The 12,431-nt window shown below is 41.3% G+C and overlaps 1 long non-coding RNA gene across 1 annotated transcript in view; it reads right to left on the reverse strand.

Annotated features, from left to right (window-relative positions):
- LOC138686900 (uncharacterized) overlaps positions 1–12,431 on the reverse strand; it is a 131,815-nt gene that overhangs the window by 27,374 nt on the left and 92,010 nt on the right. Inside the window, exon 4 of the long non-coding RNA XR_011326223.1 lies at positions 1,943–1,990. This is a non-coding gene — a long non-coding RNA (uncharacterized lncRNA). The remainder of the gene's footprint in view (positions 1–1,942; positions 1,991–12,431) is intronic.

Below are 12,431 nucleotides of genomic sequence, written 5' to 3' on the forward strand. Positions count from 1 at the left end.
TCTCACCATCCATCATATCATCTTGGGAGAGCTGAAAGCATCTTATAATAATTTGAAGAGTGAGAATTTTCTGGAAGGATACTTGCTTCAAAATATATTTTTGACTCCTGGGCTATAGCAGTATTAGAAAACCACTCACTTCACACACTGACCCTCTGCTGTCACCACGGAATAGTTGTTAATTCTCATTTTAAGGGCTCAATTTTAGATTCTTCCAGCCACATAAGCAGCACCCCCCTACCCCAGCTATTCCACTGGAAGAGTTACTCAGACCATATTACAGATTATATGTATACACATATATGCAATACTGCTCTACAAAGCCAGGGTGGTGTAAGGAGGAACATCAGCCAAACTAGGGAGCAACCCAGCCACGCGCCACCCTGGCAGACACTTTCAGGCAGAGTTACATACTCTGCTTTCTTCAAGAGTGAAATAACCCCTGACTGTTTATTACTACCTCTGCACTGTGGTTTGCTGCCAACAGAGATTACCACTTGAGGGACCATGCTCTGTCACTGGAGTGAGCCAGGGATGGGAACTCCTCAAGCTGGCATTGCTGACAAGTATTTAATACTGCAGAGCTATGTGACATTACATGTGACATTACACAACATGGCTTTATGTGCCTGTCTTCATCTTCAGGAGGAGAAAAGGTGTTCCTAACTTGTGTTAACATTGGAAGGGGACTTTTACCTTCTGCTGTTCTCACTGACAGTTAGGGTGTTCTATCCCTACACTAGAGTCTGAGCAACCCAGCTAGCATGTAACAACCACTTTTTTTCCACATTGTAACAACTAACATCACCCTACAGCCAAAAATAAAGTCAGACTAATTCCAGATAAGGAGTCAGGGGTGCTATTGCTTATTCCAGTGGTACTTGCATTGGTCTCTCTGAGAAGCTGATGTGAGTTTTAATGGAATACACATAAGAATGCACTCATGCTAGCCTTACCCAGCAATACGAAGTCAAACTGAATTTCAGGGGTACTCGGACAGCAGATTTGAGCCCTCCGTGTGCATAGCTGAATAGCTTGATGCATTGTTCCTGGGAATTGTGTGCTTGTTCTGATGAAGGCTGAGAAGGAGGATTCCTTGCTGGGCTGCTTAACATAACAACAATCCCGATAGTGAGTCATCAGAATAAACAACATTTTTCAAAGTGAAGTATAGTTTCCCATTGTGAACACAAATCTGGCTTTTCGTTTACTCAAGACATCAGAAAGAAGAAAAAGTTAATTCTTATGAAGTGCACAAGTAGCACCAGTAGCCTGTAACTGAGCACCAAGGGGATCAAATCACTCTACAATTAACTCTCACAGTCCTCCTGCTCTGAAGATGATTATGCCTTGATGCAGAAACTGAGGCATAGATGGCTGATGTGCTCAAGACTACGTAGTGGGCCAACAGCTAAATCAGGAACAGAACCCAAGAGTTCCAGCCCACCATCAATGGTGTCAGTGATGCTGAGGAGTTACTCTGGGATGTTGGGCAGATGAGCTCTCTGCAGAGTCATGAGTGGTTACTGTCTCCAGCTACCTGCCACTGCCCTGACACCAGATCAGCAGGCAGGCAGGACACATAGTCTCTTAAGGGCTGATCTTTTAAGCATTCCCAATCCCTATCAATCAAAACAAGACAGGTTTACTTAAGATGGCTTAAGTAATAGCTCTTTGCTAACCCAGAGGATTTTGTCAGAAGCAACTTAAGGACCCTCTTCTGAACATCTCTGCAAACAATCTGAGGATGTGATAACATCTGGTAGGGAGACACTGACAAACAACTGGGAGAGAAGGAAAGACTGGGAGACAATAACTCTTTTTTTTAAGCACAATTGGATTCAGAGATGGATATCTGATCCTGGTTTATCACAGTAGCTGACCTGAATCACCCGGCAAGAAAGGTCCCACAGAGGAAAAGAAAGCATTTTTGAGCACTTACCTAAGAACACCTCCTGTGGCCCACACACCAGCTCAAAATTTTGGCACACTAAACAGAGAAAACACAGTTAATTAAGTTAGTATTTTTTTTCAGGGTAGAAAAATACACAGAGGTGATGTCTCTTTGAGCTTCATTTTAAGCTAAACTCAGACAAACCTCTCACACACCAGAAGAAGAATGTCCACATAAATTTTCACCCAAGCTTAAATTTATGCATCAGTTTAATCCCCTGTATTTTTCCCACATAGACAAAGCTTTAGTTATCCTGTAGATATCATATATTTTGCAACAAATGATACTGTCTTCCACTATAAAACCAGCACTGATAAGTAGACGCAGACACAGTTCTAGCTTTGATTCTCACTGTGCCATGAAAAAAGTATTGATCAATTAGTATCAATTAAAAAAAAAAAAACCCACAAAAAACCCTCCAGCTCCCAAACCCCCAAATAATATCCCATGTAAACATTTCAGAAATCTTTGCTGTGTTTTCCTAATGCTGGTGTTAGTCAAGAATAACTCAGTGGAAAACTGTGTAATGATGCACAGAATCAGGCCTTTTATCAGTATTGAAAAAGGATGTTGTCCTGCTGAGAGACTCAGTGAGGCTTTATCCAAGGTCAGGAGTTTTAGTAAGTGTAACTGACCCCAGTCATGCTGCTAGATAAAGCTGATTAACCAAGGTGAGGAATGAATCTGTGAGGTCTCCAGAGGCTGGTCACATTGGCACAAAGCAGAGAGGTTATGAAGCCCAGCTACTAAAGTGCTCCAAGTTTGGTTTGCCCCTTGGATGACCGTGGAGATTAAGACATTGTTTTTTCTGGGTTGACAGTGCTCATTTTCAGGGCTACTTCTGAAAGACTAGAAGGTGAAAGTGTCACACAGGCATTGAAAAGATTTGGAGAGCTGCAGCAATTAGAGCTGCCTTTCCCCGTGGCCAGGACAGCAAAAGGTTGTAATGGCTCCGGTAGTGCAACCCAGGGTAGCTCTGAGGTCCTGCTGTTCCCAGTCACTCCAAGGAGACTCACTCTGTCAAAGGAGCCAGTAAGCTGCACTATTCTGTACTCAAGGGAGCCAGTGCTTCACTGAACGGAGAACACAACTGTGGAAACATGAAAGGCAGCACTTCCAGGACCTTCTTGGGAGTTCAGTCCCAGTGGAACTTTGAGAGCCATGTTTGTAGGATGAAAAGATTGATTTAGGGGTGAGTTGTCTATACATCAGAGTTCATATGATGACAGCTAAAATCTCTAGTCTGCAGAAAATCTCCTGTCTTAGGGGACAGCTCCTAACTCTACTGAAAGTATTTCAGTCACTGACTTCATCTCTCAGCTGTGTTAGTGCAGTCCAGGGCCCAGTCCCTCAGGTTGCTACTCAATCAATGCAGCTATTGATTTCATCAGGAGCACTGTCTGCATCAGATCAAATACTAAGGAGTTCACAAGTTGCCAGGCTGATAAAGAGTTTCTCCATGAATGAGTGGCTCTCTGTTGGAGAAAATGACTCACAGATATTAACTGTTAGTGAGCTAAACAGAGCAAAGATCCAGTTGGTGAATATGACGTAAAAAAGTGATTTATTACACCTACAGATCAAAGGGGAAAACTCCAAGTGACATCAGGAGGGGGTAAGTAGGCAGCAACTAGTGTAGTTTTGCTACCCTCTACACACCTGCAGTTTGTCCACTTGTACCGGTTCAGAGCCTAATCTTACATTCTGTTCGGGCCCGAATCCTGCATATCCTGGCACCCAAGAGTACTCTCACTGAGCACTATGAGACATCACAGCATGCATACAGCTAATAAAGCAGAAAATGTTTTCAGCAGCAGACCTTGAACTAGGAAGTATCCATTCCGCCATCCTTTTAGTATGATGCATGCATTTAAAATAACCACTATTGCACTTATACAAGGAGAACTGAAAAGTCTGCCTCGAATTGTAGCTATCTACTTCTCAGGCTAAAAATGTGGCAGTGGGGAACTGGTTCCTCATCTCAGATTTTGTACGCTCCCAATCTCGTTTGTGTTGCAGTCTTCATTTTTAACAAAATCCTAAAGGATAACAGAGTCATTAGTAGACTGCCATCAACCTCGACCAATTCCAATCTCAGTATCTGAAAAACACTGAGAGGGTATTTTTTTGTTTCAGGGATTTCTCTCTCCCCATCTTAGGCTTTGAATTCTTTGGGATAGGGACCAGTCCTCTGAAGAGTTTTGAGAGTACGTACTGATTTCAGACAGCAGTTGCAATGAGTATCATTGACTCAGGGATATTTCTGAACCTTGATTAATCTTTCCACTGAAATAATCTTCCAAATTATTCATAAGACTAAAGTATATTTAATGCCAGCAATATTTAACTGATTTGAAATGCATAGTTATGTTTTTTTTCCTTTTAAAAGTATTTTATGCCTAATAAATGGTTCTGCAGGGTTTATAAAAATCAAGGACAACTCACATTTTCACAATATAGAAGCCTTGATCTTGCACTGATTTACACGGGTTTAAGATTGACTGTGAAGTGAAATTCTGGCCCCACACAAGCCAATGGCAAAACTTTCATGAAGCTAAGACTTCACCCATACCACACAGAGCATGTCTCTCTGTAATGTGAATGGTCTTTTAGATAGTACTGCATGAAGTAGGAGAATGGTATATTTAGAATAAATATGTATTGTTATTTAATACTAATACTAGCACTAATAATATTTTGTAGCTTAATTACATTCAGCACCCCAGGAGTTCAGAGCACCTTCTGCTCACATTTCTGAATTAAGCTGCACAGCATGCTTACAACATAGATATTTTCCCTCCTTTTCAGGTGAATAAACTGAAGCTACAGAGAGGTTAAGCAACTTGCCCAAGTCTACAAAGGAAATCTGGTATATGATCTTCAGACATTTAAAAATATTGTCAGTGGCTTAAGGTGTCTAATTCCTGAGAGGGACCCAATTTTGGAGACGCCCAAAAAACACCAACAGAGATCAGACTGGGGAGAATGTTCAAGAACATATCTCTAAAGCATGACGCAGAGAAGCATGGTGACTATAAATCCCTCAAGCTGTGCAGACGACAGAGGTTCAGAGTCAGTGGATACCTTCTGAAAACTCTGGGGTAAGGCATCTAGAAAAATGAATGATTTGATGGAGTAAGAACAGCCTTTTGCATTATTTGTCATTCTAAAAATACCAAGCATATATATCACATGCATTGTGAAAAAAGTTCCAGTGTGAGACAAAGTTCCTGAGAATACCTTGAAGAGACATAGAGCCTCATGCGTTTTATGCAATTGTCTCTTTCACACCTAAACCTGTTTAACAAAACACAAGTTCCACTTTAGGCACAACTCTACCGACATTCAAAACCTTAATGTAAAAGTGCTCACATGCATTCTTTAATTCTTTACTGAACTGGGGCTGACAAGATTTCAGCTCACAAGAATAGTCTCCACTGAAATCAGTTTATTTCTTGCATTCTGCAACAGAGAAACTGATGAGGACAAAGAGAGGCTCTTCCACAGGTTTCTATAGGATGTTTTTTTATGAATTTATTGGAATCCTTAAGCATGAATTCAATATATTAAAAAAACCAATATATTCTTTCTTTGAATTAGTTCCACTTCCTTTTGTAGAAAGGCCTGACTGAAAGATGTTCTCTAACATTAAAATAAACAACAGCTCCACCAGACTACCAAATCATGTGAGTTTCACAGTGTAAATCTCTGAATACTCAGTTATAGCTGCATGCTGAATTTACACCTCCCATCTGAAGGCTCGCAGTCTGAGCCAGCAGTGTGCTGTATTCCACCCATAAATGGCTTTAAAAGCCAAAGCTCACATCTTGAACAGCACCTGGCAAGGAGCTGTGAGATAATGCGGTCTACAGAGCTTCAGCACAATATCCCCCATGCAAGAAACTCAGAAAACCAAGTGAACACCTCATTCTGCTTATGCTGACATTTCCACACACAGCATTACATACTTTCTTGAGATGGCAGTTCCCAATGAGCATAACAAAATCCACATCCAAAAGGCACAGGTTAAGTGTGTCCAAGAGCACTGAAGCTGTGAGTCTTCATCAAAACAGCAGAAATCACCTTGTTCTTTTCCTCATTTTGCAGCGATTCTTCTCTGCATTAACAGGAATTTTTTTCTTTCTATTGATTTCCTTAGAGTGTCCTTAAGGTTCCTTTAAACTTCAAAATTACTAGGGAAATTTGGGGTTGCTAACGTTACTCTGTAAGTTAGGAATCTGAGGGAGTTCATTCTTTGTGCTGGCAAGCCTTCAAACTGTCTTGATTTTATCAGCTATAATTCATGTTTTGTTCACAGGACAAGCTTGTTTCTTTTGTATTATTTTGAGTCATCTCTGGAAAAAATCACCTCGCACTAAAATGTAATAAAATATGAGAAGAGATTATGACTTATTAAATTAAGCCAAAGCATACACTGTATTTTGGTATAGTACCATCCCTGGAGGGAAAGTGAATACATTTTCAAATGAGTTCTGCTTCCAATTAGGCAGGAAAACAAGTACCTAAATTTTCAAAGGAGCCCAACACACAAGGTGCACAATGAGCACAGGATACCAAAGACCTCAGCCCATAAGCAGCACAACAGAAACTGCTGGGTGCTGACAGCTTCAGCCAAGACTGTGTGCTGCACAATATGTTATTTGTAATTTTTTGCTCCAATCCTCCCCCTATAAACTCTGCTTGCTCTGCATGTATTTTGCTACATGGGTGATTCTGGAAGAAATGGTAAAGCATTTTTCACAGGCATCTTAATTCACACCTATAAACAGCTTAAGAAGAAAATGACCTTCTGCCTGTTGGATGTGTGCCTCGTATCACTATGGGTCACTTATTTCAATTATTTAAGTTTGCAACATTAAATCCTCCACCATTGGAACAAACAAGGACTTTAGTCATTGAATTTAACAGTAGCAGGATCAGACAGGTATTTACTTTCAGGCTCACAGGAAAATGAAGATAAAAACCCCTATCTGTTAAGCATGCAGTACCCCAGTATTGCTAACCTTTAAAAATTATGTCAAATATACATGGCATGGGAGATGACTCAGCGGCTACTAGATTTTCAGAGCAGATGGAATGTCGATGTCCCCATATGAGAGATTTCTATACAACTGCTTCTTGCTGAAGACACTGGCTCCAGTCATGGAAGCAAAGATTTTCTCTCCAAAGCTGGCTTTGCTAATAATAAGTGTGAAATAAGGATATTTCTCAAGGGGATTTTCTAAATTTAAAATGCATTCTGCTTCTTAACACCTCCTATCCTACTGAGTGCTTTAGCCTACCACAGTCTAAGTGCAGTAATTAAGTGTAAGTGTAATTGTTACAACTGTCTATGGCAGGACAAAAGTAACTGTCAGGGAACTGTCACGTCTCCATGCTGTCCTGCTTCCAGCCTGTAAGTCACGGTTGTGAGACCAAATTATACCTCCTGATTCCCCCCCAGTTCCACTCCAGCGTATTTAACTTGACTAGTGGTACCATGACAAACGTTAGTTACACTCCATCTGACTCTCAGTTCAAAAAAAGCAGGAATATGCCATATTTCTCATTACACAACCACAACAAAATCTCAACCAGCCCCACTGATATTTAACTTCCTTGATCCTTTTAGTTATAATATTGATTAAGAGGAGACACAGAGTGATGTCTGAATGTGAAGCTGAACATTTGATTTCCTTATGGATTTTGCATCCTCTGTCCACTCATATGCAAAGCAATGGCCACTTCTACCCTGAAAATAAAACCCTCATCCAGATTCTTTGACACTATTTATGCTGGTCTGCTTTGGCTCTGTAGCTTTATTTTCTGAATTTTTATATGGAGACAGTGACTGACTGTAGCATATAGCCAGGAATCATTTTCAAGGAGTAAATAGTAGGGCTGGGAATTAATCACAGGGCATTTGAGATGGGCCAGTAAGCTTCTCTTCTCTGCCAGTGAACGCTAGCTCTGCAGGGCTGCCCCCTTACCTTGCTGGCAGTGTCTCTCAGCCCCTTGGCTGCACTGTGGACGGGGCTTTGTCAGCCCAGCAAGGGGCAAGCACCACCTGAGAGCTTGCCAGTATCTGCAGATCACTGGGTTTAAGGAGGGGGATATGGGGCTTGTAACCCCAGCAAGATGTGCGTGTAGGCTAGTCCCACCTCCACAGGGAGCAGCCAGTGTTTTGGGTAGCAGGCTGGTGGGCAACTGAAAGTTAGAGATGGCCCAATGCTAGAGGGGCTGCAAGCAGCACTGAAGTCCAGAGCTGAAGAGGCAAGGAGGATGGCATGGCTGAGTGCACTTGGACCCTCCTCACACGTCTTCACCCTTAGCTGGGCAGGGTCCTCACTGCCTTCTCCTTCCCCCGTCTTCCAGCCTCCATCTGCTTCCAGCACCTCCTGGATGCTCATACCTTGCAGCGTGCACCGAAAGAGCAGTGCGTAGGGCAGAGCCTGCTGGAGAAAGTGCTAAGCACTGCAAGAAGCAACAAGTCCTGGGAGCTGGGTGCCAAGGGCAGAGCTGGCTTCAATTGCTGCTAGCTGCAAGATGCTTTGGTCCCTGCAGGGGACAAAGCCAGGGTCTGAGTTGCTTTCCTGACCCGGTCAAAGTTGGGCCATTAGCTTTCCTGTTCCCTGCCATGTCACAGGGGCTGGCAGAAGGACAGAGCTTTTCCCCTGTTCTGCAAAAATATCCATACAGAAGGAACAAAGCAGGCTGTCCCATCACAGTGCTCTCACAAGACCTTCTTTCCCCATGAGCACCTGAGGAAGCAGTGGTACTGGCAATAGTGGCATTTGTGCCCTCCACCTACTTTCAGGAATCCTGAAATGATCCTGCCTAATGAATCTCGTTGGTAGATCTAATAATCCATCCTTATTTCATTAGTTTTGCTGCTCTGAGAATGGTAGGCTAGTTTTTCCTGTAGCCCTTCTGAATTTCATACATTCCTTTAACTCTCAGCATTTATTTTCCCTTTGGAGTCTGAAGTAATCTGAGAGAGCAACAAGCCACTACACCATTGTAAGTCGCAGTTTCTCTATCAGCATAGTCCAAACATGCTTCTTACTGTTCTTGCTTCTGTAATAGAGACAGAGGTTTGTACAAGCCGCCTGGCAGAGATTGATGGTACACAAGATAAGTAATTTCTGCCCAGAAAACAAAAAACATTATTAGGCAGTGCACAGTTAAGAGCAAAACTTGCTAGGATTTGACTAAACTTTGTTAGCTTCCCCATTTAAGGTGACCAACAAAGGCAAGGGAGACTTTTGTTGCATGTATAATTCACCACCAATGTGAAGGCAACTCTTGGGTGAGATGAGCTAGCACATTAGTGTGGATAAAGAAGTATTGGTCAAGGTTAATTGGGTACAAGTCCTTCCCTTATAAGTGCACTGAAATTTCTAATGTTCACACAGATTAAATGGACATCACTTTAAGTCACATTTGGAAACTCTCTGCCTACCAAATTGCCTATCACTTTGTCATTAAAAGCAAAGTTCAAAAACATTTTCTGTAAGTCCAGTGAAATATTATTTCAGAGCTTTGGTGCTTTACTCAACAAAAACAATTTTCTCATTTTTAAATGCCATGCCAAGAGTTCTAACAACTGTAACTACAGATCATGTAACTGAAAACCTTCCTAATGTGAGCTTGAGAATTTTTACTAGCTCTAAAAACAGCTGGTCATGAACATACTAGTCAGAAAAGAATGCAAAACAAAACTAGTAAAAAAAAGTGTTGATTGGTAGTTCTCTCACGGGTATATTTAACCATTTCTTAAATATGTTTTGCCTGTCTGGAAGTGAGAATATTTACATTATTTATTTCACAGCTATCTGGGAAAAAAATCCCCTAAATTCCTAATGAAATGCATTTGTTTCTGACAGATACTTCTAAACTGAAACCTGGTGTATGTACTTGGACAAAAAGTTTATTAATTTTGACTGTTCTACGATGAAGCAAAACTCCTTGAAGACGAGTCCTAACCTCAAAAATGTTTTTGAACAGATTTCAGGCATCTGTCTTCTGTAGTTCAATGTGTGCACGCACATGCACGTGGGTGTAAAGGTGAGGGTGCATATGTACAGAGAGAAGACAAACCCTGACTCTGTTCATCCACTAAAGTGGATGCATCCTTGCACTATACCAGCCTGTTTGCTCATCCAGTCTACAGGAACCCTTCACTGATTTCCTTGGGATCTGGATTGATTGCTAGCTTTGATTTTAATCACTAAACTTTTTAGCAACAGGTACCTGGATATAAGTAATGATTAGGAATCAATACTATATGTGCTCAGTAATCTTAACTTCAAGGGCAATACAAAAACATGCTTAAAGCATGAGTCAATAGGCATTGGCAAACTGGCGTTTACCATATCTTTGCCAATTACAGTGCACATAAATCATGCACTTTTTCACCATACAAAGCTGTATTAGACTACAGTGGCAGACAGACAAACAAAATATGCTTTCTGTTCCTATCTGCCACAACAAAGAAAAGTAGATTTTTAATTTCTGAGACATTTTAATTAATTGTTGAAGGTTACTATAAAACTTATAAAACAGGTTAGAAGCATGAATCTGATAGAAGCCCATTCCCCAAAGGCTGGGACATTTACAGTCAAACTATTCCTGGTCAAAACAAAACCTGTTAAGATCTTCATCTCTTTCTATTTATACTGTACATGAACTGCACTAGCTGGTAGCGATGCAGCCTTCAAACCAAAACATAGTTCACCTTATCACTGAAGAAGCAGAGGAGTCTAGCGGTTCACACTGGTTAGCAAGGATTTGATTGACATTTCAGTGGTTGCTGAAAGGAATTGTCATATTGTAAATCTGATTGTCTCCCTTTAATCAGTCCTCACTGCAAATTTCAGAGGCTAGGGCTAAGAAGAATACCTGAATGCTTGAAATCCAATAAGGAAATTGATTAGCACTAGCGACCTCTACTAAAAAAGGTCAAAGGGAAAATTCCTTTCAACTCCTCATCAGCTCTTAGCAAATGAGTGCCAGATCCCACACTCCCAGCTTAACGGCACCATGGAAACCGGTCCAGGTGAACTGCTACCCATTACAAAAAACTGTGTTAATCACATGCATAAGGATGATAGAAATGCTCCCTGGGCTCCCCAGTGCAATGAAACAATGTGACTTAATGACATTTGCAGGATCCTATACGCAAAGGGAGGAAAGAGTAGGATTTCCTTCAGAGATAATTAAGATATGGAACAGAGACATCAGTAGGGTAAAAAAGGTTAAAATAAGGAGTAAAAATCTATGCTGCTGTATTTCAGAAGTTTTCCACCTTGGCCTTTCATATCTTTGCAATAATTTTTCAGAGTGCTTCCCCAGTGCAGGACAGAGAGAATTTTTTATGAACTCCTGAAAATAGATTTAAAATTCACAAAGTCTCATAACAACCGCTATGCTTCCTGCCACTCTCCTATACGGTCGTTTTTCAGCTGAGAACCCAGCAAAGCTCAACAGACTGACATATGACCGTGACTGGGCTGCTAAACACCCTCTGATGTTGAGGAGATGATATTGTACAGCCTTTGGCTTGTATGATTTTTAGCGGATTCAGATCTAAGCCTCTTTTGGCCTTTCAAATCCATCAGAAAGATGATGTTACTGGAGATGCATTAGTACCATCTACTGTTAGTAAGTCAGTATTGCACCTTAAGCCATTTGTATATCTCTATGCTTTTTGTGCTTCTGCTTATTTACCTTTCCAGATTATTTATTTATCTTGTAAGGTAAGATTAATGAAAACAGAGGCCACTTAGGCAGGGGTTGTGACATCAACACTCAGGAACCCACAGGTGGACACACATTGCTGCAGCCAAAACAGTCTGATCTTAGAGAGCAGGCGAGATGGAACAAATACATCCCATGGCTTGGTAACAACTTTCGCACCTCCCCAGCAAGTACTTGCACAATAAATATGTTCCCAACTCATGAAATGAAGAAAGACTTGTATTTTATGACTAATTTAAGCTCACTGAAAAATCCAACTAGCTCTTTTACATAAGGAAATTGAGTGGCTAGGTCAGAACATTTTCTGGTAAAAATCAGCATAGCTCCAGGGACCTCCACTCGGGTGGATCTGAGCCAATTAACTCTGCTTGTGTACAGAGGTCTGATAAGTGAGCCTGTGCTGGGGATTAAGTCACCAAAAAGAGCACAGACAAGGCCAACTTTTATCTGCTGCTGTTTGAGAGCAAAGGTGAAAAGATAGTTGGTCAAGCGAACCAAACTGGGCTGAAAGCCAACTGGTATAACCTCATTGACTCCGGCAGAGTCACTCCAGATTCAGGTCTCCATAACAGGGACTGCAATCCAGCCTCACCCCTGCTGCAACTCCAAGCCATTTTACTTAGGTATGTACCCTTACTGGCACACTCAAGTAAAACTGCCTTGCCATAGGATCTGTATACAGTATACATTCACATGACTTTACATCTATTTGTTTTAT

Source organism: Haliaeetus albicilla, chromosome 9 (genome assembly GCF_947461875.1).
Source record: "Haliaeetus albicilla chromosome 9, bHalAlb1.1, whole genome shotgun sequence".
In the NCBI taxonomy this organism is placed as follows: domain Eukaryota; kingdom Metazoa; phylum Chordata; class Aves; order Accipitriformes; family Accipitridae; genus Haliaeetus; species Haliaeetus albicilla.